Source organism: Antechinus flavipes, chromosome 1 (assembly GCF_016432865.1).
Source record: "Antechinus flavipes isolate AdamAnt ecotype Samford, QLD, Australia chromosome 1, AdamAnt_v2, whole genome shotgun sequence".
In the NCBI taxonomy this organism is placed as follows: domain Eukaryota; kingdom Metazoa; phylum Chordata; class Mammalia; order Dasyuromorphia; family Dasyuridae; genus Antechinus; species Antechinus flavipes.
The window spans coordinates 713,710,879-713,736,834 of record NC_067398.1 but is presented as its reverse complement, the minus strand read 5'-3'; the positions used below and the strand labels follow the sequence as shown (position 1 = coordinate 713,736,834).

General features: G+C 46.7%; 1 protein-coding gene across 2 annotated transcripts in view; it reads right to left on the bottom strand.

Annotated features, from left to right (window-relative positions):
* ZNRF3 (zinc and ring finger 3) overlaps window positions 1–18,229 on the bottom strand; it is a 170,743-nt gene extending 152,514 nt beyond the window's left edge. The window contains exon 1 of one of the 2 annotated variants that reach the window (XM_051973049.1): window positions 18,067–18,229. The gene's annotated coding sequence lies outside the window, so the exon portion shown is untranslated. The remainder of the gene's footprint in view (window positions 1–18,066) is intronic. The other variant, XM_051973048.1, reaches the window with a different exon arrangement.
* Between the last annotated feature and the right edge of the window lie 7,727 nt (window positions 18,230–25,956).

Below are 25,956 nucleotides of genomic sequence, written 5' to 3'. Positions count from 1 at the left end.
GAGCACTTGCTTCTCCCTCACAAACTGCTGGCTCGAGAAATCCTCTCCTAAATAGGGAGCAAAACCACTCCAGGACTGCAGCTCCTCCCTCTCCTGTTCCCCCTTCCTCCAAGGCCTCATTCAGTAAAGTGGAAGAGATGGGTTTTGCTTTTTTTTTTTTTTTTAAACTCAGATTTTCCATCAGAACCTGTCTGGGTTTTGCTTGCTGTTGTTGTTGCACGCCCAACTCTGTGACTGCCCCTCCACCAAATCATGTCTTTAAATGTACAAAATCCATAGGACTACAAAGGAAATCAAGTTATGCTGAAATACAGCGATCAAAACAAAATGTTGTTAAGATCCCAGGCCCCAGGTTATGAACCTTCATCTTACCCAGAAGCTACAGAAGTCCTGCCTCAGGTGTCCCAACAAGATGTGGGCCTCCTTCATCTAAGGTCACCATGCAGACTCATGTCCCCTTCATCACAGTTTCCGAAATAGTAAAATGAGGGGGTCAGAAGGCGTCTGCTTGCTGGTCCTCTGCAGGTCTAACACTGGGGGATCCCACTTGCTCTATCCCCATGCTGTAGGGGGCCGCACTCAAGTCTGAAGCAAAAAAAGCTGGTCCAAACTTGGCCCGGCTGCGTCCTACCCGTGTGACCTTGGGCAAGTCACTCAACTTGTCCCGGCCTGTTCCCTCCCCTATAAAAGTTCAAAAGCTTTGTTTCCCTTGGACTAGACTGAGGTGCCTTCCAGCTCTGGCATTTATGACTCAAACTTTTCTGATTTACAATGTTTGAACAGATACTGTCAAAGGCACTGACAGTGGGGAGAAGATAAAATGAAGCTTGTGCTCTAACGCGGGACATAAGCCAGAGAGCGCGAGCTGGACCCCGATCCGAGCAGGATGAAAATGGCGTTAATCTGGAGTCCCGTCCACCTCCAACACACACAGCCGTCACGGGAGCCCAGCTAAAATCACTCTGGGGATCAGTTTCTACAGCTCCAAAACGGGGAGAGTACTTCATGGGAAAAACTCCACAGTTTTCCATGTTACTGTGGAAAAACACTTGATAAACGTGACAAGCTTCCACTTCTGTGATATTTTACTGAGAAAACATCCAGCTCCCTGAAAGTCTGGGGTCGAACACACAGTCTCCCAACCTGATGTCCCTCGGTCACCCTGAGGCTCTGGATGATGCACAGATGTCGCAACAAGAAAAAGGGTCAACCTCATGTTTGCTGCTGGAGCTGAAGCCCCCTCTCCAAAGCCACAGACTGAAGTGAAGACAAACAGAAAGGCTAAAAAGGAAGGCCTTTTTTTTTGCACAGGGAAAAACTTTTGCTCTAGTTTGAAAAAAAAGGGAGGGAGAGCGAGAGAGAGAGCACACTGGAATGATCTAAAGCTGCCTATAAATATTTGAGAACATCAAAGGCGGTCCTGTTAAATTAAAAATGCTGTCACACAGATAGGAACTAGCCTCTAGCACTGCCAGCTTCAACACGCGAGAAAGAGCCTCTGATCTGTGGAGCAAAGGCCTGGCTCCTCAAGAAACTGGATTCACCAAAGAAAAAAGCGAACCAACAGTTGAGTTTTAATAAGGGTATTAAATACCTGACGAATGAGCTAATTAGAGTTTAACTCTTTCAAGATTGTCAGTGCTCCTAAGAACACCATAAACTCAGTTCTTTCTACAGAATCTAGTTAAGTCACATTTTGAACAGAACAATGTAGGGGAAACTCCAAAAATAGCACCTTGGGACCTAAAGTCAATAAATCCTCCCAGGTCCCTTTAAGTTGCAAAGGTGAATGAAGGCTGAGGAGAAGGCGGGAAGGGAGGCCGGCCCAGCTGTCATGGCAAGAGAGACTATCTGTTTGCTTGGGTAAAGTTTTTCTAACCCAGACTGGATGAGGTCCTGCTCACACCCAACTCTGGAAGGCCGGGGCCACCAGAGTTTTCGATTCGAGTTTTGGAGGTTACTGGACCTGGAATCCAGAAGGTCAGGGTTCAAAGCCTGCTTCAGAAAAGTGACGGTTCCGTGAGCCGGTAAATTCCACAAGCTCACTGTACCTTGTCTCACGTGGACATTAGGAGGGTGGCCTCGATGGGCCGCAGGCTCTCACAGCCCAGGGGGAGATGCCTTCTTTAAAAACATCCTCGCCACCCCTTACACCCTGTAAAAAAATTGTAGTCAAGCCAGGAGCACACAAGGCTACATTCTGCACCTCAAACCTGGCCCTTCTCTGCTGTGAATCAGAGCGGCGAGAAAAGCCTAATAATCTGGGCATAAAGAACCCTGTTTCCCCTCAGATTAGAGGCTCCTGGAGGGACCACTTGCTCTCCCCTTGTTTCCCTGCTCATAGGACGTCCATAGACTGTTGGGACAGAGAAGCAGCCCAGCATAGGAGGAAGAACAGCTGGCTTAGAAACAAATTTGGCATTCCATTCCCATAGACTTTTTATCAGGACTATGAAATTTATTAACCCCATTTTACAGAAGACATTGCTGTTCAAAGAGAGTAAGAGTAAGAATCAAATAAGAATCGATATGAAACGTGTTATTATTATTAGTGTTCAGTTCAAAGTGTTTCCCCCATGCCACATACAGCAGGAAGTTACCCAAGAGCCTTTGCTCCATCTGTCTCAAACCACTCCTCACTTCAAGCCAAGGCCTGGCTGCAGACGAAGCCTCGGGTCCTTCTCCCATCACCTTCAGCTCTAGTGGTCTAACAGTCTAATAACTAGAAAGAAGGAATAAATGCTGGATTTTTTTCCCCAGAAAAAGCAAGCTGGCTGGTAGTGCTTGGTGGTTTCCCAGCCTCCCCGCTTCTCCATAAGCCTTTCAACTAGTAAATGATTGTCAAGAGTTTTGGGATCAAAATGCTTGAGGAGATCTTGTGACCAACCTGGCCTGGGCTCTTCCTGTGTTCTTGGGTCCACATACCTGAAAAGGTGTATCCTACCTTCACTCCAACTGCCTTTCCTGATCCTTCTTCTAGAGCCACAGTAAAATAAACCGACCCCTCCCCATCTCCCTCCAGGGGCAGACCACCTTCATTTCCATCCCCCTGCTTCTATCTGTCTGTCCTTTCCTGCCAGTTGCCCTCTCACCCTTTACACGCCAGCTCCTCATCCTCCCCCTTCTCCCTTGGGGGGAGGGACCCAGACTGAGTGACCTTCAGTTCTCCTCTCCCCGCCCCCCCACATTCAGCTCCCTTTTCAGCATGATAGTCCTCCATTAGAATGGAAACTCCTGGAAGTCAGGGACCAGCTTTCTTTTGTTTGTATGTGGGGTTTTTGTTTGTTTGTATATGTATTCCCATGATGAGCACATAGCAAAGGAGCTGCCAGTAACAAAAATGGCAGAGTTGGTGGTATAGATGATGACAATGATGAAGACAACAATGGGAATAATTATAATTATCATTATTATCATCAATAGCTAGCATTAGCAAGCTACTTTAAGGTTTGCAGAGAGGTTTCAAACATCTTCTCATATGATCCTCACAACCATCCTGGAGGGAGATATTGTTATAGAGCCCATTTTATAGATGGGGAAATTGAGGCTGAGAGCATGACTTGCCAAGGGTCTCACACTTAACAAGGCAGGATGTGAGTTCGGTTCTTGATGCCTCCAGATTCCGCATTCATTGCCCTGCACACCTCGCTGCTCAGACATCTGTAGCAGAAGAAAGGGGTCCTGAGCCTCGCCTACTTACTCAAAACAGGAACATTTTACAGAGAAATTCTCTGCTCTAGAGAGAAAATCCACTTTAAGCGTAGAATAGATGGTGAGTATACCATCTAAGTATAGAGACAAACTTCCCTCCATGTAAGCAAAACACACAATATGGGGGAAGAAGGTGGGAGGGAAGAGAAGCAAAAAAAAAAAAAAAAAAAAAAAAAAAAAACCAAACAAACAAACCCAAAGCCTGCCTCTCAGTCCCATTTGGAAGTAAAGTAAATAGCATATTTGGAGGATTAAGACTGATAAAGTATTTGCTTTGGGAAAATGCAAATTGAATTAAAAGCTGAATTCGCTTGTGCTTTCTCCTCTGGGACAAGGAATTCAGTTTTAGATTATAGCTACGCCTCTTACATATTATGTTCTATCATTCTGCTCACTCAAGCTTTGTACAGGATGTCGATGAACAGCCTTGTGGTATTTCACCAATAAAAGGGCCTAAAAGACACGGTATACCTGGAGAGATCATGGCCTGGCCATTCAGTGAGGAAGAACAGCCTCACTCAAAAGACCTGAAGGAAGTCCTCCAGAGGCCTTGGTCAGTCCTTACAAAGACTCAGGAGAAGGGTCAAGGACAAGAGGTGGCGAGGGAAAAAAAGACTGGGGGAGGGGGGGGGGCACCACAATCTGCACATATATCAATAAGAGTCCAGCAAGATCCTTATCCTGACAGGATGGTCAGGGCACAGAGGGTCTCAAGGGCCCTAAGAGCTGGGCTCCAGCTGGAGCTCCATCACGTGCCAGCCCAGCCAGTTCCTTCAACATTCACAGCCAGAATGTCCTCAAACCATGCAATTCTCAGGGCCTGTTGAGAAGAACGCACTCCATTAAAAAAAAAAAAAAAAAAAAAAGCAGATCTGGTTAAGAAAAAACCAGCTTCCTGGGGAAGGTGGGATTAGTTGAGACTTAAAGAAGTCCTAGAGGTCAAAGAGCCTTCCAGGCACAGGGGACTGCAGAGAGAATGCTTGAGACGGAGAGAGGGAGGCTCCTGTTCGTGCAACAGACGGGAGGTCAGTGTGATTGGATCCAGGAATTGAGGGCTAAGGTGTCTGAAAGGCTGGAAAGGGGTGAGGGGTCAGATTATCAGGGGCTTTGAAGGCCAAACAAAGCATTTGGTATTTGATCCTGTGGGCCTTAAGGAGCCATTGGTGTTATTGAATAGAGGGGATCCCTGTAGTGGCTGAATGGAGGATGGATTGGGAGGGGGGGCGGTGTGAGACAGACTGATGTCCCTGCTCCCCCACCCCACCCCTAGGCTGTTGGAATGGACCAGGAGTGAGGAGATGAGAGCCTGTTTAGAGTAGGGGCAGGTACCAAATTCACTGAGGAAAGAAGGGAGTGATGTGGGAGTCTGTAAGCAACAGCTGGAGGGTTTGATGTGTCCACATCGATTAAATCAAGATGGAGCTCTTTAATGGCTTACCCCTCAATTCCTGGATCCAGTCACACTGACCTCCTGCCTGTTGCACGAACAGGAGCCTCCATCTCTCCGTCTCAGGCATTCTCTCTGGAGGTCCCCTGTGCCTGGAAGGCTCTCTGACCTCTAGGACTTCTTTAAGTCCCAACTAATCCCACCTTCCCCAGGAAGCCTTCCCCAGCCCCCTTTATCCCAGGCCCTTCTCTGGTTTCCTATTTATCCTATCTAGCGCCAGCTGTATGTTTCCATGCTGCCTCGTCCACTACACCGGAAGCTCTGTGAGGGCAGGGGACTGGCTTCTGCCTTTTTTGCATCCTTAGCACTTAGCACAGTGCTGGCACATAGTGGATGCTTAATAAATATTTAGAGATGGATTGATCCTAATTGAAATCTACCCAAATCTTCTTTTTCAAGTTTTTTAAAGTCTCTTGATGCCTTGTTTCTAACCCTTCTCCCTTCACAGAGCCATGCTATCTGACAAATACTATTCTTCTTGAGAGGGAAAGAGTCAGCACAACCGATCCATATGTTGAAAAAGTAAAAAGCCATGAACAATGTGTACATCTGGATTTCCCACTTCTCATCTCTCTTCATTCAAATCCTGTTTGGTGTTTTTACGCATTCACATATGATTTTTTGGTAGGTCGTTGTTCTTTCCATTTACATTCTTTAAACATTGTACATTTACGTGTTACCTTGTTGCACTGTCTTCTTAGCTTGGGCGACTTCCCTCTCCATCAGTTCGTATAGCTCTTTCTGTGTTTCTTTGTATTCATCACACATCATTTCTTACAGCACAGTAATATTCTATTTCCATTCACGTCCTGTAATTTTTGTTTGGCCATCCCCCAACCAATGGCCATCTGTTTTTTTCCAATTCTTAGCTATCCCCAAAAGTACTGCTGTCAATATGCTGGAGTATCAGGAACTCTTTTATTATCTTGAATTAGCTCCCTGGGGGTATAAACCCAATAATGGGAACTCCTGTTCAAAGGATATGGACCTTTTCCTTGCATAATTCCTGCTCAAGTCTTCGAGTCTAATGCTCATATCCTTCCTCCTTCAAATTCTCTGGAAGATCTACCTAAATGCGGGGCCCTGGCTCTAAATTTCTTGATGCTGCATAGGTACCGATGCATCATGGGGGCTAAGTTATCATCCATTCCTCACTAGTTCTTTGCCAACTCATTCTATTGCCTGAGGTCCTAATCTACACCATATACATGGGATTTTACTGTTTCTTACAATTACAAATAAATCTTGCTTTCTGACAAGTTTTGTATTTTGGCTATGAGATCACCATTAACACCTTGGAGACACAGCAAAACACTTTTTTGGGAAACAAATGTAAAAACCTGTACAGAACCAAAATAGTTTTTCAGATGAACACAGGCAGTTCCCACTTGAAAATGAGTTGTGTTCCCATATTTCTTAGTGTTGGGGGGAGGAAGAGAATCCCACCCCCAGCGGGATGGCCATAAGCACTCACAAGATTGCTTAAATGAAGGGCAGCTTAGATGGCATAGTGGATAGAGCACCAGCCCTGAAGTCAGGAGTTCAAATCTGACCTCAGACACTTAACATCAAATCTGACTTCAGACACTTAACACTTCCTTGCTGTGGGACCTTGGGCAAGTCACTTAATCTCAATTGCCTCGGGGGAAAAAAATTACATGAGTAGAGAGGCACCATCCTCAGACCTTCTAGTAAGGCTGACCTCTATCCATCCTCTTGGGAGATCCTCCAACTTACCAGCCATTCTCACCTGCCCTACAGACCCACCCTTCAAGACCCCTGGGCCTGGTCCCCACAGTCCTGCAGGGGAATCTTCTAAAATGTGCTATTTCCCCAAACTAGGCAAGTTCCTGGGGAGCAGCCATCGCCTTGTCTATTTATATACGCCAAACTCAGCACAGAAAAGCCAGTCAGGGAATGTTTATCAAGCACTTGCCAGAGCCAAGTATAGCGCTAAGCCTCTGGGGGTAGAAAGACAAAAAACAGTCCCTGCCCTCAGAGCACTACCAATCTCATGGGAAAAACAACATTCAAACAAGATCTCTTTATTGCCATTGAGCCATTTCAACAGTGTCCCTCTTTGTGACAGCATTTGAGGTTTTCTTGACAAGTATACTAAAATTGTCTGCCATTTTCTTCTCCAGCTCATTTTACGGATGAGAAAACCGAGGCAGGAAGGGTAAAGTGACCTGTCCAGAGTCACACAGTAAGTGTGTAAACTCAGAGAGATGAGCCTTCTGACACCAGGTCTGTCATTCTACCTCCTGAGCCACTTATAGCTGCCCAAACCAGTTATAAACTGGATAAAATGTACATAATCTACAGAGGAAAGGTCCTAGAAGGTAGCCAGCAGAAGGGCATGATGGAGAAAGCCAAAGAAGTACAAAAACAATACAGCAGGAAGAGGTTACAGCCCGGCTCGGGTCCCTCCTCAGAGCTCAGGGCTGCAAAGGGCAGTGGGTACTGATCTGAGCACCAAGGCAGACTTGATGTGACATGATGATGGGATTCCTTCATAGCAGCACTTTCACTTATTTTATCAGGAACTAGATTTCTCATAGAAACAGGGGTTGAACCCCTGGCCAGGCCACAAAAGCCTGGCTTCTTTGAACACTAATCTCTCACTCCCGAGGGCTCAAAGCCCCAGCTTCCATGCAGGCCCATTGGTCAACTACATACACTTTGCTCACAAGAGCACTAAAAGGTCTCCTCTCTCACTCAAAAGACTGCAGATTAAAAAAAATAATAATACTTGACTAACAAACCTGAAAGCCAGAGAAATGAGAAAGGGAGACCCATCCCGAGCAGAAAATTAGTCAAGATAAGATGACCTCAAGTTTCCCATGCTGCTTAGGGTTGCTTGGGCCATGTTGGGTCAAACCACCCTACCCACTTCACTAGGCCCCAGCAGCCTCATTCCCTCATATCACAGCACGGGAGAACAGAACTTGGTGATGGTGAGCCAGAGCTGTCAAGAAGCCAAATTATGCTTAATGTCTTGTTTAAGGCAGCAGGGAAGTCCTCTGAGGAAGGTTTCCATTCAGTATGGCTACATTTTTCAATGTTTCAATGCTTCAGCGGGTCAGAAAACTTAGTGATACTGAAGTGATCAATATTTCTTGCAGTCATCCAAATGGCTGAGGTGTTTTGGGTAAGGCTCTGGGATTTCAATGATGCAGGGAGCTCTCCAATGAGAAAAGGCCCCTGTTAACGTAAGACAGCAACTGAACTCCAGTTAAGAACTCAAAGAGAGTCTCTACAGCCCAAGAAGTAAAGAAATTTGCCTGTAGTCAGATGGCTAATGTATGTTAAACGAGACTTGAACCCAGATTCTGAGTCAGGACAACTTTCTACTTGAACTTTATTGTATAAGAATGGAACTCTATTATGTTCCTAACCACATCGAGAAATATTTTCCTAAGGAGATCCATCTGGAGTTCCAAGTTAAGATCTGCCAGAAATATCTTCCCCAGCAATGGAAGCAAGATCTTCCTGCCTGGTGATGCATGGGTAGAAGCACAAAGCCAATGAGACCTAATCAAAAGAGGCCTGGATTCAAAACCTGGTCCCTCTATACATACGAGGGGGGACAAATCACAACCTCTTTAATTCCCAGCTGCCTGGAAGGATTAGACTGGCTCTCTCCAAGGTCCCCCTGATGAGAGTCAGGAAATGACTACACCAACGTATAAGGATTTATTCTTCGTTCTTGTAACAACGGCATTGGAGAATTTGGGAGAGTGGGAACGGGAAAGTGTAACCGTTCTAAGGATGGGAAGCACGGTGGACAAGGAAATTCCCAACATTGAGCAGGGAAAGAAACAGAGTTCCTGTGGCTGCCTGAACATGCACCGGGGATGCCTATACAAGCTGGAGATACATAACTCAAGAACTGCCTGTATATTAAAGGGCCCAACTTGGAACCCAGAGATGATTGAGAGTACAATAAGTGAGAAACAACTACAGAAATGTGTTATCTAAGAATAAAATCCACATCCTCAACAAGCTTATACTAACCTTATTATCTTCTACAAAATTTTCTTATGGGGCGATGAACATTTTCCTTAGAAAAATCATAAATGGCTCTGAGCTACCCTGCCCCCCCATCCCACTGCTATTTTTGAACCCTCTCCTCCCCCCAAAAAAGTTGTCATGGCAACGAAAGTACCAGTCACCAAGTTTTATAACCACATCCGCCAGTCCTTGGCGTGCTAAGGGCATGTGCCAACTTTGTTGTCTGTAGGGCATTTTTGGCCACGCTACACAGCAAGCTATAATCAAGGCAGAAACCAGTCTATTCGTATAGCACTAGTCTCAACATAAATATTCATTAAATGGGAAAACCTATGGTGATGCAATGTTGAGACTGCAAATTTAAACACAAGAGTCAGGAAATGCAAAAATTACCACCACAACCAGAGCCTTCAATCATCCACACTCTAAAGAGGCAGAGGCATACTTAATGCTGTAACCTTAGGTTGGACAAAAAGAGACTGAAATACTCTTAATAGGGGAGACTGATAACACTGCCATTCCCTTTTTAAACTGAAAAATCTGAATCTAAATATCAGCTTTCGAAGTTCATCCAAAAATTATTAAGCTATTATGTTAGCCATATGTTAGGTGCTGATGGGAAAAAAAGAGTCTTGTCCTCCAAATGGCCCTCTCAAGTGCCCCAATCCTAAAGCCCAAAGTGATCACTGCCCTCGACTTCTTGAGATTATTTTGTATTAAATGAATGCACCTATATGTCTACTGTATTTCCTCAGAGCTTCTCCCTCCCCCCCTTTCCCACAGACATACTTATCCATATCGTTCCCCCAAATCTCCAGGGAAGACTTTGCTTTAGTCTTTGTATCCACCCTCAGGCCTAGCACACTATATATGAAGTTTGATGTTCACTGAACTGATTTAGATACTTGAGTAACCAAAAAGAAAACTTCAAAATTCTCAAGTTATTTCTGAAATAGACCTGGCCTGGAACTCCTTAAGCTCCTGGGGCAAAGGCCAACCCAGAGCAGACCTTCATAAATGTTGGTGAAACTGAACTTCATTCCATACCAGAACCCAAGGCCTAGGCCACCCGCAGCCCTCATTCCACCCTCCCTACCTTCCTTTTTCTTTCTTTCTTTCTTTCTTTTTTTTTTTTTTAAATATCTAAGGAAGCTCTCTAAGGGTAGTTTAGATAGTATCCACATAGTACTAGCTTCAGATGGATTTTGCTAGAACTATACAGACCCAAGCCACCTAATGAGCACCAGTGTTCTAGGTGGCCCTTAGAAGAAGTTCCTTCATAGCAGAGTAAACTGGAAAACAAGTTATACAGGGAACCATATAAAAGAAAGTAGCCCAAAACTTCAAGAAGCTCAATCAATGCAATGCTCAATGAAGATTCCAACCGATGGCACCACCTCAAGGCACGGGAGCCATGGCCTCTGGATTGCTTTGGCTTGAGAATGCTCACTGGTTATGAGGGTTTTGTTTTTCTTTTAAAAAAAAAATGAGAGAAGGAGTTGGGGAAAAATGGAGAGCTGCCAACAGTGTTGTCAAAGGAAAAAGGGAAACACAGAAGAGGGTCGCTGAAGCATTTTTTAAAGGCACAGAACAGAACAAAACACAGACAAAAAGGACAGCTTTGAAAGTGATGTCACATCCCTTAAGTACAAAGATTCACGGGCTCATATATTATCTTCTGCGGTTCAACTTTGTATATGGAATGGGATTTTTGTTCAGCTTTTCAAAAAAAAATTTTAACGAGTTCCTTGAAAACAAAAGGCTCTTCAGCTTTGTCTTTCTAGCGCCCACTCCACTCTCCGACCCAGAAGTAGGAGGTCCAATCAATGGCTGCTTGACCAAAAACTTTAGGGCCAACTTTGTACTCTTTTCACATACTCAAAACTCAAGGTACTCCAAGAACCTCTATCACCCCTAGCCATCAGTGTCTTCTGCAAAAAGCACAACCAAAGCAAGCTTTGCAAGAGAATACACCTCCATCCCCAAATTCTGCTCCTTCTATAGCCGAAGCTAAAGCAAATTTCAGAGTCGATGTTTTCTAGACACACGAACCTACCTCCCTACGGCCTGAAATCTTAGCATCCTAGAACTCTAGAACTAGAACCCTCTTTGATCACCAATATGCAAATACAGATCCAGTTTTCAACACAAACTTGCCCTTCCTCTTGATTGATTCTAGAGCCAACATCTAAATTGGGAGCAACTGTACCCCAAATTCATATTAGAGCAAGTGAACTCACATCTCTTCCCCTCCACTAGCTTTTTGCCTGGCCCACACTGAAAAAACCAGGTAGAGAACCAAAAGATAATCCCAAACAATGCTCTCCCCAGAAAGAAGGGCAAAGCTAGAAATGACTCAATGTGCAGCTTGTATGGTCACAGGTATTTTAAAGTGGGGAATTTCAAAAGCTAAATTTGCCCTATATTGGAAGTTAAATAAAATCACCCAACTCCTCTGACAGACATCCTATTTCATCCCTTCCCCCCAGAGCTCTTTTCAGGATGTCCCCTCCCCCCAACCTCCTGTACATGGAGCGGGCACCTCCCTCAGGACAATTTCAGCCACCATCCTGAGTCACCATGGCCTCCTCCAAGCCAGGGCTCCTTCACCTTTTCTGGGTCCCAAACTCCTACCTCAGTCTGGTGAACACTATGGACCTCATCTCAAAGAATGTTTTAAAATGCCTAAGATGAGAGTAAAAGAAAAACCAATTACATTGAAATCCAGTTATCAAAACATTAAACAAACAAGTTCAGGGACCCCAGGTTAAGTGCCTCCGATTTAGTACAATACCCTGATAAGTGATAAGGAAAGACTCCAAGGTAGATGCCCTGATTTCAAATCCAATCATCTGATCTTACAGTTAGAGACACCCAGTTGCAATCACTTAGTCCAATTTAGCAGGAGCACACCCATATCACAAAAAAGGTCACTTCTGGGGTATTTTCCAACCTGATTTCAAAAGACCAGCAAAATCTATTTGACACCTCAAGTTTCTAAGCAAATACCGTGGCTACTCTCTGCTGGAGGTGGGGAGGAGAGGGGAAGGGAAGACCATCACCAAAAGGACAAAACTTAGGTTATAAAAACACCAAGTTCTCTCCTTGAACCAAAAAAAAAAAAAAGAAAGAAACTGACCTAATTCCCCCCTCACCGTCATGAGTCAATACAGCAACTAAAGACCAGACTTTCAAACATTCCGTTCAAGTTACTTATAGAACAAAGAAGCCCTGATTTGTGCTTCCCTCCTTCAGGAGGGAGATATGATAGCTCCAGAAGCACCATTAGTCCAGAAGGTAAAACAGTAAAGATCATGTACACTCAGTTATGGGAAAGGAGGAAAAGCAGGCCAGAGTCTCGGAAGACATGCCTGTGTCATACTGGGCTGCCTCAAGTCCCACCAAGAAAAATGGTTATTTTTGAGTCTGGACAATAGAGGGGTAAATCAAAGAACCCATCATTGGAGACTAGGTCTGTGTAAGGAAACTGGTGACAGGAAAGGAGCTCTTAGGGGAAACTTTGGGGTTGGGTTTCTCTCAAATGGCTCCCCGAAATCTGAGGCCAAGGAAAGGAGTGTCCCGAATCAGAAAGCCCTTCCCATGCCTGAAGAACACCACTGTATCATGGAGAAAGTTTATGGTGACAAGGGGGATCCCAACTTCAGGCTCCTCTCTCCCCAAAGTGGCAGACTGCTGCTTAAGAAGGTTCTGGTTCCATCCCAGAACAGAAAAAAAGAAACGTTTTGTCAAGATCTTCCTCAGTGGAAGTTAGGGTTTTCTCTCTGCCGTCAGTCACCAAGTCTGGGTGCTCCTAACCATGAACTTCCCCATCCCCGATCACCTCTGAATTCCCACAGGAATTGTGGGGGTCTCTAAGAGTCAACATTTGCCAGACAGGCACAAGGTCTCCAAGTTTCATCCAACTAGAAAAAGTAGGCAGTCAAGGCCAAGATCACTTTAAAATGCCTGGTTCTCACAATTCCATCTACATCGGGCCATATTTAATGTTAGGTTAATGGAACCTTTCCTAAAAAGTCCAAAAGAAGGGACATCCGGTTTACCAAAAAAATCAACAAAGGATCAAGGCCTTATATGGAGCCCATATAGCAGGTGCCCCCCAAACTCTGCCAAAGGTCATATTGGTCAACATCCATTCATGGGCTGATGGACGGGGCGCTTCCGGGTCTCACTGTGCCCTCTCTAGGTCTCAATGCCTCAGTGAGAAAGGAAGGGCTTGACCTCTGTTTCTTACATTCTCGTAACTCTAGGTTTCATCAAAATACCATTTTTACAACCACCTGCAGCCCCACATTCCAGAATCACGAGAGGAGACACGGGGAAACACACAAAGCAAGTTTGAAGACAGGTTATGCTCTGATTATTGATTACGCTGGAACACAAAGCCCAGTTTAAAGGCATTGCTTCTAGGGACAAGTAATTGATGAAATGTCCAACTCAAGGGCCCATCAAAAAATGCCTGCCTCATAAAACCTCCTCGGCCCTTAGAATACCTCACAACCAAGGAGATCTCAGGAATTCCAAAGGGAACTTTCAAAACACTAGTAAATCTCATCTCAAACATGAGACTCCACAAACCTGGCCTCCAGGCTTGACTTTGCCTCCTCTCGGACCCACACAAGCCCTGCTACTTCTCTCCGCCTCATCTGTAAAACGGGGGAACTAATGACAGTGTTTGTGAGGGGGCTACAAACCAAAAGGCATGTTCCTTCTCCCTTTCAGAGGTCAACAAATGTGGAAGTTTCCCCCTCACCATAAACACCCATAATCCCTGGCAGATTTCTGATTCTGATAAGGTAAGCTCAGTCTGTTTGGAGGCTCTGGACTTTTCACACAACCTCCAAACCTATCACTTGTCCAAAACATTCTCCTGAGTAATGGTGGCTCTTATTATCACTGCGGCTGTGGAAAAACTACTTTTAATAGTTACGGGACCGTATCTTATATCTGTCTTCCCCAAAGCACCTAGGAGACAATCGAATATTTGTCAACTAACTACAGAGCTGTCCTTGTCTCAGCAGTCAAAAATTAATAAAAACTAAGAGTTTCCATGTTCCAAGCACAAGAGAAGCAGATTAAAAAATAAGTCAGATACGTCCTGCCTTCAGGTAGCTTACATTCTACCAGGATGGTCCTCCCGCTAATCGCCATTAAGGAGGCCTGCACCTGGCAAGGGATCATGCTGCACAACGAGTAACCAGACAAACCATTGTTACTCAGCAACAACAAGAGGTACGGGAATAGCTCAAATTCCACAGGGAAAGATGAGCCGAACACCATAATTTTCCCCATCCTCCTTTCTATCCCAAAGCTTGGGTTTCCCCTACGTGAAATCTAGAAGATCCAGGAACCAAATGCCTTCCATGCTGGGCATGTGACAACAACACTTAGCAAAGCCTCCAGTCATAAAACTGGGGGAAAGAAAAATGTTTCTCATCTAAAGGCTTCATTTTAACTCCAAGACATACACCAACCAGCACAATCTAAATCCACTTCAGCTGCTAGATTGACCCAAGTCCATTTTTAGAGGTCCACAAAGCCCAACTTTAAATAGAGAGGCAAAGGCAGCGTTTGGGCCTATTCTATGCCCCGACGCACCAATAATAGGCCAGAGATGTCATTTTCTAAACTCAAAGGTAGGAGAGTTACCTTCAGTAGAGATCGTTGGTACCTTCCCCTCCCCAAAGAGCTAACTTGGACTAGTTAACTCTTGTCTAAACATCCCCAGCTTTCTTCAACCTTTAAGACCAATTCACAACACAAAAATCCAAACACAGAATTTAAAAGTTATATAAAAAACTTAGTATTGGATTCCTTTTGCTAACGAATTTCTCAAGCCTTTCTAAATATTTGACTTTCAAGAGAAATGCACTTCCACTTTAAAACAGGCTCTTTCATCTCTGGTTATGCAAATTTTTTCTGTTTGTTTAACAAACCCATACCCCTAGCTAGTGTTTAATCAGGTCTTGATTTAACATCACTAGCCCTGGGATGGGCATTGCCAAGTCTGAAAGAGTTTCAGATAATGAGCTCATTAACAGTAACTAATTGGTCCGATGCTGAAATATGTATCAATATGTCTAAGAAAATGAGTTTAAGATGGGGGGAGAAGGGGAGAGTTCATTAAAAAAAAACCCCAAAGGTTTAAGTCTGCTCCAAAAACAAGGTCTAGAAATAACAAATGCTCTCTGTACAGGAAAGCTTTTGTGCTGCTAGGTGAAAGTAAGCACTCTGCAGATGGAGAAAGGAAAGCTGCAAGGTAGCCCATGTTGTCATCCGTCCACCCCCTTCCCTATTATACACGACAGGAGATGCAAGGCAGTGAAGCCTGATAGAAGCCCACAAAGATGGGGAAACAAAATTTCCAAGTACAGTAAGGCTCCCGGTCAAGTCACTTAACAACTCTCAGTTTCCTCTTCTGTATGATGGAGATATAATAATTATTAATAATACAACATCTAGATTTTGGAGAGGCCAAATGAGATAATATACTCAAGCAAAGAGCTTCTCAAACCTTAAAAGAGTTATTAAAATATCAATATCAATAGCCATGATAAGTACATCAGGCAGCCCTTCACCCAAATGGAACAGAGCATGCTCCTCTATGTATGTGTACATATACAGACATACACACACACAAATGAATATGTCCCTTTATGGGCAAATAATAGCCCAATGGGCAGCTCTCCAAATCATGAGCAATTCCACAGAACTGGCTGCTGGAAATACCAATTTTTCAATTTTAAAACCTCATTTCACCTTTCAGAAACAAACAAAAACAAACTTTTCTTTTTTGGTAAAGGATGGGTCACAATCCTATAAGGCTTTAGTATGTTTCATTTTGCAGAACTTTTCTTAGAAGTTAAAACATGTAGATATTTTAACTACTCTTACATAGGTCTGTATCATATACACACATACGTGTGTTTATATTTATAGATTAAGAGCCTTAAAATATTTTTCCTAAAGCAAAATGCTGATGTGTTTCTTCATCAGAGGTTTTTTGGATTTTTTTTTTTTTTGGCTAGGACTATCAATAATAAGATGTGTCGCCCTTCTACTAACACACATAGATACACGCGCACTTGCACACAGAGGTGTGCACACAAGTGCTACATGCACACACAGGGCATGTTGGGCTCCCTGAAATGGAAGACGGGCTGAGTGAACAGTTACTGAAGAGAGACCAGTGAGGAAGGTCTGTCCCCAGCATTCTGATCACCTGAACAACTTTCCAGCAGTTACAAGTGAATTTTAGACACCTCTCAGTGATTGCTTAACAGGCAAACCTTATTAAATACCATTTAAGTCCTTTTCTCTTTACTTAGCAATTGTTGACTTAATTTTTTTGGCCAGGCTAATGGACCACAAAAGGAGTTAGATAAGCACTTCAAAAGTCTCAAAAGAGAATAAAGAATGGCCTCCTTCTGCCAAATTCACACATTATCTCCCTCCTCAAAAGGATAAAAGTTATAAATGGTGTGTTGAAACTGCTAATTTTGTATTCAATGAATAACCAGAGATTAGCTCCAAGTGGAGGGAAGGACTAACCATTTGGATTCGCTAACTCCCCGCACAAGTCCTGCTTGGTCAAAATGCTAAGAAGAAACATCAAAAATGTTCATGGGGCTCCAGGAAAAAAGGTGGAGCACCCCAGTAGGTCCAGGGGGAGCTGGAAAAAACAAGACCTTTTCTGAAAAATCTTCAGGATCCTAGTGACTAGCTCAGACAGAGAGCCACGTAAGAAAGGGGGACTGGGGGTACTTTTAAGGCTGGTGTAAAAGAAGGATTTTGGAACAGTCACCAAAGCAGGCTCATTGGATGAAAGCTTATATAATTAAAGACCATAATTACGACATGATTAAAAACTGTGAGTCTTTAAAAGTGTTCCCAGTCCCAGAAATCAAACAAGACCTCCATTTCCCTCCTGTTCACCCCACAGAAGTCTGGAGTGGGGGAGGAAAGGACATGCTGTCACCCTCCCAGGCCAGGTGCAGGGGGCACTGCTGGGGGGAGGGGGCGCTGCCCAAACCTGGCAGCGGCGAGAAGTAGAAATAATAACACTGCTTAGGATCCAGTTCCTTTATTATCCAAAGCCTCAGGCAGAAGTGGAGCAGACCAAGGCGGAATGAGCAGGGACTAGATGGCAAATCGCAAGCCTGCCCATCCTGCCCCCCGCAGCAGTCCCCCTGGGCTCACAGACACTCCCCAGCCCAGTGGAGGTCCCCAAATCCTAGGAAGGGAAAGGGTAAACCTGGCCAAGTAAACAACCCGGGGCAATCAAGCCAGGCCTTCAAAGGGCCCGGGCTGCTTGTTTTTTTAATCCCTCCCTATCAGACTCCCAGTGGAATGCAGACACCTTTTCATTTGGTAGGAAGGGAGGGAGGCCGGGCGATCCCAGCTTACCTCCGTCTCCCAGCAAGAGTTTCTGGCAGGGATGGAAGGAAGGTCTCCCGTCCTCCTTAATTACTATGGGGCAGGAATCTGTCCTAAACCCAGCCCAAGAGCTCGCCGATTCCGAAACCTGCTGATCTCTCCCACCGATGCTCAGGGCACCCCGGGACCTCCGACCGGGGTCTGCAGCTGACTTTGGGGCTACAGGGACTGCCCCGGGATCTGGGAACGGCTCTTCCCCCAAAACCTTCCCTGAGCCCCGAGGAAAGGGAAGCGGTCTCGGGGCAAAGTGGGCTCCCGAGTCCTCGCCCGGGCGGCACAGGGGGTCCTGCCCGGCGGCCCCCCGCCCACGTGCGGAGCCCAGAGGGTCCGGGCCGGCCACAGGTGGTCGGGGGCTCCCCGGGCCTCAGCGGCCTCGCTGGCCCCGCGCAGGGACGGCAGCCTAGCGAGGGGAGGCGAGCACGGAGCCGGCCGCTGCCTACCTGCACGATCTCTCCCTCGGCGCTGAGCGTGGCCCCGGCCCGGGAGAAGCGGCCCGTGAGGCCCGTGGTGTAGGTGGTGTAGTCGCCGCTGGGGCTCGACTCGAACAGCACCACCTCCACGAACGCCGTCTCCTTGGCCCGCGCGGCGCCGGGGCCCGAGGCCGCCAGCAGCAGCCCGAGCAGCAGCGGCAGCGGCCGCACCGCGCCCCGGGCCCCGGCCCCGCCGCCCGGCAGGCCGCCCGGGGCCCGCGGGGGCGGCCGGGCCCGGGGGCGGCGGCGGCGGCGCGGCCTCATGGTCGGGCGGCGGCGGGAGGGCGCGGAGGGCGGCAGCGGCGGCCGGGCATAGTCGCGGGGCGGAGGCGGAGCGGCGGGCGGAGCGGCGGCGGCGCGGGGCCGGGGCGGGAGGGCCGGCCGGTCACAGCAGCCCCATGGCGGCGGCGGCGGAGGCGGCGAAGGCTTTGTGGGTCTCAGGCTCCGCTCCGAGGAGGCTCCCGGAGCCGTCGCGCCTCGGCCCTTTCATCGGCTCCACGTGAGGGGTTATCCCCGCCCCCCAGCGCCGTGACCCGCTCGGCCCGCCCCGCCCCGGCCCCGCCCCTGGGGGGGACAGGGCAGCCGGCAGGGCGCGCGGCCCGGCCTGGAGCCGCCGGAGCGGAGCGGAGTCTGCACTGGCCCAGCCCAGTCCAGGCCCAGCAAACCACCCTGGCCTCACAGCGCCCCCTGGGGGACGGGGCAGCAGGAAGGCCCGGCCTGGATCCCAGCGGAGCGGAGCAGAGACAGCACCAACCGGGTCTGAGTAGCTGGGCCTCCCCCCTACCTACGCACTATGCCCCGCTTCACAGCGCCCCCTGGGGGACGGGGCAGCAGGAAGACCTTGCTTGGAATTCAGCTGGGCAGAGGATCCCGCACCAATCCAGCCTGAGCAGCAAGTTCCCCCCCCACTATCTCTCCCTGCCCCTCCCTCCATAGCGCCCCCTGGGGGACAGCACAGCAGGAAGGCAGCAGAGATGACCCGAGCGCAGCCCAGGCCAGCACCCGCCCCCTCCCCCCCAGCCATCCAGAATTGGACAGCCGGGAAGGTGCAAGAGAGGAGCCGGCGCCCAGACAAGCCTAGCCAGGCGACACCAACGGCCAAAGCCATCTCTTCTTCCAGCACAGCGCCCCCTTCTCACCTGCCTGGCGACGGCAGTCAGCAAAGGCTCCAGGGAGGCCACGTGCCACCTGAGGCTCCGCAGTGTGACCCTTCGTGATCACGTGGCTGCCCCGCCCCCATACCTGTTCTGAGGGGCGGGGCTTCAGCCTTCCTGAGCAGCAGGAAGCTCAGCCATTAGTGATCTTTATTAGCGGAATTGTAACCATTGGTGACCAGCAGCCAGGTGGCCGGGGGAATAGAGTGAACAAGGGCGCGGGAGTCCGGAGAACCTGGGTTCAAATCCAGCCTCGGACACTTACTGGCTGTGTGACCCTGAGCAAGTCACTTCACTCCGTTTGCTTCAGTTCCCTCATCTACAAAAAGAGCGGTAGAAAGAAATGGGAAGGAAGCTGTTCCAGTATCTCTACCATGAAAACCCCGCCTCGGGCCAGGAGGAGCCAGACACCAACTGAACAACCAGGGTAGCCGTCAGGGGCCATGAGCAGAGCAACGGTAGCTGTCGGGGACCATTAGAACCATAGTAGCCGTCAGTGGCCATCGCTAGAGGAACGGTAGCTGTCGGGGACCATTAGAACCATAGTAGCCGTCAGTGGCCATCGCTAGAGGAACGGTAGCTGTCGGGGACCATTAGAACCATGGTAGCCGTCAGTGGCCATCGCTAGAGGAACAGTAGCTGTCAGGGACCATGAGTAGAGCAACAGTAACCATTAGTGACCATCACTAGAAGAACAGTAGCTGTCAGCAACCATCACTAGAGGAACAGTAGCCATTAGTGACCATTAGAACCATACTAGCCATCAATGACCATGAGTTGAGGAACAGTAGCTGTCAGTGACCATCACTAGAGGAACAGTAACCATTTGTGACCATTAGTGGAAGAACAATAGCCATGAGTGACCATTAGTAGAACCATAGTAGCCATCAGTGACCTTAACACCAGGGACAGACTTAATACCCCGGAGTGAGAGGCAGACTTTAGCACTTATTGGTCCTTCTCCAAAAGCTTTTACGCTATTACCGGCCCAGCCTTGCACCAAACCCTGGGACTGCAAAGAACAGTACAGACACAGTGCCTGGCCCCAGGCAGCTCCCATTTGCCTGCCTGTATAGACAAGCTGTCCGGTGTAAGCAGTTGGGGGTGAGCAGTCTCTCCAGATCATGGGTGAGCGGTTCTGGACCACTGCTGGTGGTGACGGAGGATTCATCGGACACCATTGGCAGAGTCCTTAAGGACAATTAGTGACCGTTAACAACGGAGCCCTTTGGAACCTGGAGCAGAAGACCCTCGGCCCCTGCCCCTGCCCTGATACATTCCCTCGTTACCTCTTATCTGGACCATTTCTGCTGGGAGGTCTCCTCGCTCCAATCCATGCTCCATTCAGTCACCCAAGTGATTCTCCTAAAATGCAGATCTGTCCATGCTCCTCCCCTCCTCTATAAACTCGAGGGGCTCCCTGTGGCCCCCAGAAGCCAATACAAAATGCTGTTAGCTTCAAAGCCCTCCATAACCCAGCCCTTCCTCCCTTTCCAGTCTTCCCATACTTCACCCCCAACACATGCTCTTGGACCCAGCGACATTAGATTTCTTGCTGTTCTAAGAACAAGCTCCTCCATCTCTGATCCAGGCCTTCTTTCTGGCTGTCCCCCATGCCTGGAACACTCTCCCTTCCTCATTCTCATTAAGTCTCTGCTAAAATCCCACCTTCCCAGGAAGCTTTCCCCAATGCCTCTTAATGCCAGCGCTTTTTCCTCTGTCAGTAACTTCCTATTTACCCGTATGGAGCTTGCTTTGTATACATTTGTTGGCACATTGTTTCTCCCGTTTTAAGCTCGGTGAAGGCAGGGTTGTCTCTTGCCCTTTTTATGTTCCCCATAAACATGTCCGCCCGGCACATACTAGGCACTACACAAGTGTTTATTAATTTACTGACCAGCCTGTAGGCCAATAACAACCATTAGGACACTTGGGAGCCATTAGCGACAGAATAAACATTGTCATTGGTTATCATGCTGGTTTGGGGAACTGAGGCGAGAGAGCCCTTCCTTCTCCCCCCAAGTGGGACGGTCCCATTCTCAGACACTAAGGGACGGCACTACAATTTAGCCCATCCTTTCTGTAAACTCTACCGGCTTTCTCCTCCCCTGACTGGGAACGCCTAGTTTCTGGGGAGCTGGGATAGGCCCAAAGGTCTCATCTCCCTGGTAGGGCCCACCAGGCCCTTCTCCTTCCACCTGTGGTAACCACCGCCACCTCCCCCACCCTGCGTCCCCTTTTTTGTTGGCGAGCCTTAGGCCAGACGAGACCTATTTCTGAAGGTCTTGGGAGGGAGAAGGAGGGCCAGCCCTCCATGACCAATCTTGCCCTTCTTGAAGGTCCTCTTGGTTCCCTCCCCCCATTTTCAGAGGGCCCCAAGTTGGAGCTAAAGCAGCTGGGCCTTTTAACGGTCTGACGAGTTCTCTTCTTGGCTGGGCCCAAAGCGGGCTCCCTCTGAGAACTGTCAGCCTCCTCCTTCAGAACGCTGCTGGTGAGGGCCCCTTTTCCTGATGGTACGGACTGGCAAGGGCCCAGCCAGGTCATTCATCCTCCTCACCAGGGCAAGCGGGCCCCTGTTGGCTGCACTTCCTCTTTGGACCCCGTGATTCCTTCCACCAAGAACATCCTTTTCACTTGCCCCTCAAGCACCTTAAAGTCCCGGGGCTTCAGCAAAGGAAGCCCAGCTCTTCTCTCTCTTCACCACGGTTTGGACGGAACTAGCTTTTCTTCCATCTAAAGAGCCCCTCGGGGTGAGCTCCCCTTTTCTAAAGGGATGATTGGTGACTGACTGAGGCCTTTACTTTTCTTACCAAGCCAGCCTGGACCTCGAAGCCAACTTCCTCTTAGCCTCAAGGCCTACACAAGTGAGTTTCCCAAGGAGACTGGGGTCTGACTGTTGGAGAGGAGGACCCTCGGTGACAGGGGCCACCCCGCTGGACTCTCCCCACGTTTCCAAACTCCTTAGACATTTATTTTTCCCTCCCAAGGCTGAGGCTATTTGGTCCACACCAAAAACAATATGGGGTTTGGAAAGTTGGAAGGAAATCAGTCGCTGGCACCTGGGCCCAGCCAAGCATAACAGTTCCTACTTCCACAGCTCTTCAAGGTTCACCAGGCATTCTTTCTCAAAAACAACCCTGGGAGGTAGGAAGTACAAAGATTCTAATCCTCATTTTACAGACGGGGACACTGAGACTCGGAGCAGGTTTTTCCAAAGTCACACAGTCAGCAAATGTAAGAGGCGGCAGGATCCAAAATAATGTCCTTCCTCTAGTTTATCTATTTACAGAATTCAACTGTGGGCTTAAAGGTCACTGGACTTTTTCTGATCTTAAAATAGCTTCAAGAGCTATTTTGAATTTAAAAATCGAAACCCCTAAGACCCCCATCCAGGGCTTACTTACCCAGAATCACAAGGTAAGTGTCATCCTTGACCCCTCACTTTCTCTCTCGCTCTAGATATCCAGTCTGTTGACAAAGCATGTTAGCTCTACTTATGTAGCACCTGTTGTATACATCCCCTTCTCTCTTCTGACACTACAACCACCCTGGTCACCTTACCCCTAGATTATTTCAATAGCCTTTGGCTTGGTCCCCCTGTCAAATTAATTGTCCTAAAGCACAGATCTCACCGTAGCGGGATACTATGGGGAGATCCCTCTATTCAAGAAATTCCAGTGGCTTCCTATTTACCTCTAGGATCAAGTATAAAAACTCTCTTTTTGGTTTTTAAAATCCTTCATAAATTTTCTCTCCACCTCTCTACTCTATCCCATACACACTTAAGTCAATCAATTAACATTTATTTAGTGCTTACTGTATGCAAAATGTTGTTTACTGTATACAAGAAGTCTTATGTCTAACTCCCATCCATTACTCTGCAGTCCTGGCCTCCTACACACCAGATACTCCATGGACCAAGTGCAAGTATTCTCACTGTCCTCTCTACAGCTCCCATTTTCTCCTGCCTCATTTCTGCCCTCCTATTTCCCGGGCTTCCTTCAAGTCTTTACTAAGATCCCCCCTTCTGCTAGAAGCCGTCCCAGGTTCCTCTTAATGTTAGTGCCTTCTTCCCTCTGGTGAATATAGCTATTTTATTCCTATATCTATCTATCTACATCTACTTATCTGTTTCTTGAGAGCAAGGACTGGTTTTTGCCTTATAGGCCCCAAACTTAGTACAGGGCTTGCCTCATAGTAAGGATTTAATAAATATTTGTTGACCTGACTACAAACTCTTTGCCTGGAGAAACATCTGTTTAATTCAAGAAATATAAGCACCTACTAAGTACATGAGACTTGGGCCAAGTCTTCCCCTAACACAGAGCTGGAGGATAAAAGGAAATAGTAACTGCCCTTAAGGAGCTTACATTCTATTGATGGGAGACCAAGTGCAGAGCGGGTAAATACAAGATATTGTGAAGAGGGAAAGAGGAAGGGCACAGAAGGGAGCGTGGGGGAAATGATCTTACAGGAAGTGGCATCTAAACTTAGTTTAAAAGGAAGCTAATGATTCCAAAAGGTGGAATAAGGTAGGAGCATATCCTCTCCTTCCTCTGGGACAGCTTGTGAAAAGACACAGAATCAAAGATGGGATTTGGTTGGAAAGCAGAAAAGAAAAAAAAGAAGGAAAGAGATATAAAATAAATCAGGAAAGAGATTAAAGCCAGATTGTGGCAAGCTTGAAATATACAGATGGGAAGTATGTATTTTTATCCCAGAGGTGCTAAGGAGTCTTTGAAGATTCTTGAGCAGGGATGGAACATATTCAGATTTTGTCTTTAGTGGAGTTTAAAGGCTCCATGTAGTTGATGGGAACTTATTTCCATTGAAACCCAGTGGAAATCATAAGACTCAAATGCAGAATACAGTGAAAGGACACAAAAGATGTTTTGAGTTCAGGGATGTTTTGTGACTCATTTAAACTAGGAAAGTACATATTGTATTGCTGGATACTAAGGAAGATAGATAAAAATCATTTCTTGTTTAACAACACACACACACACACACAATTTAATAAGACAATATAACAATTTTATATTTGTAAGGATGCTATTACACAATTTTTCAAAAGGCGTACATTGATACGAAATCAATTTTAATTAAACTAGACTCAAAGCCTTAATCAGTTTGAGAGGAAGGTACTTGGAAATTTTTTTTCAAGCAACAAGTATTTTTTAAAAATGAATCTGTCCTTCTCTCATTGAGTAAAAAAAAAAAAATGCTTTTAATCCCTTAATACAAATCCATATAATCAAACAAAACTAATTCTCACATTGCTTGACCTATAGTAGGTGGTAAATAAATGCTAGTTGATCAATTGAAAAGTCATTACTGAAAACGTAGTATATCTCCGGTGCATTCTAAGCTTATCACCTCTCTGAATGGTGTGTTTCATCTTTTATCTTTTGGACACGTGGTGGTTTTTTTATTGCAGTCATCAAAGTTCTAAAGTCTTTGAAAGTTGTTTTTCCTCCCTAATGTTATTATCGCTGTATCAAGTATTCCTCTAATTCTGCTCACTTCCTTATAAAAGTCTTCCAAGTGTCCTCTGAGATTGTCCATTTTATAATCTCTCATGGCACAAAATGTTCTCTTACGTTGGTTTACCACAATGGTTCTCTATTCCCCGGTAGGACAGCCCCTTAGTTTCCAACTTTGGGTTATCACAAAAACAGTGGCTGCAAATATTTTTGTACTTATAGATCCTTTTTTATCTCCTTTATTTCTTTGGGATAGAGCTCTGTTTGTTGTATAAGTAGATGAAAGGGTTAGGGTTGTTTGCAATTTCGTTATATACAATTTGATGTTTCTGAGCGTAGTTCCAAATTGTTCCTCATAACGGCTACACCACTTCACAGTTCTAACAACACCCGAGTGTACCTGTTTTCCCACAGCCCCTCCAACATTTGTCATTTTCTTCTTCTGTCATCTTTGCCAGTCTGATTAAGTGTGAGGTAGAGACAAGTTCCTTTAATTTACATTTCTCTAAATATTAATGATTTGGGACTTTTGGATGCTTTTAAAGTCCTTTGGAGCCATTGAATGAAATCAGATGATGACACACAGGAACTGTGTCGTGATTGGTCCAAAGAATTAGACATAGCACTGGGACCATGTTGAGCCAATAAGGCAGGTGACCCTTTCTAATCCCTTGAAAAAAGGTCAGAAGATTTGGATTTCCTATAATCACTGGTAGCAGTGACCCTAGCTGACAACGGTGGGAGCTAAGAAATATACCAAAGTCAACTAGGAACATGGGGAAGAGTGTCAGTACTCTTCGAGACCACTTATCCCCAGAGCACAGCATAGAGTTCTACCTGAGGGAAAGCTCCTGAGCGTTCTTCCAAAGGAGAAAAAGCTCTCCAGTCAGTCAAGCTTTGGCCACATGAACTCTCCACGTTTCAGCCCGTTCTTCCTCCAGACATTGTGTGTTTCTGTAACAACATGTATACCTGCTCTTTCTACAGGTCAGTTAACCCTGGTTGGCTGGTGATCACCAGTGAGCTTACTGGATAGGAGAGCAAAGCTTCCCTAGTGTGTTGAAGAAGGAGGGGTTGGATGACATGGTCCCTACAGGCCCTTCTAGTTTAGAGATTCTGGGATTTTGAGATCAGGAAAGGCTTTTGGGGAGGTCACCTTTGACCTGGCTCTGGAATCAGGGAGATCTGAGTTCAAATCCAGCCTCAGATATTTCCTAGCTGCG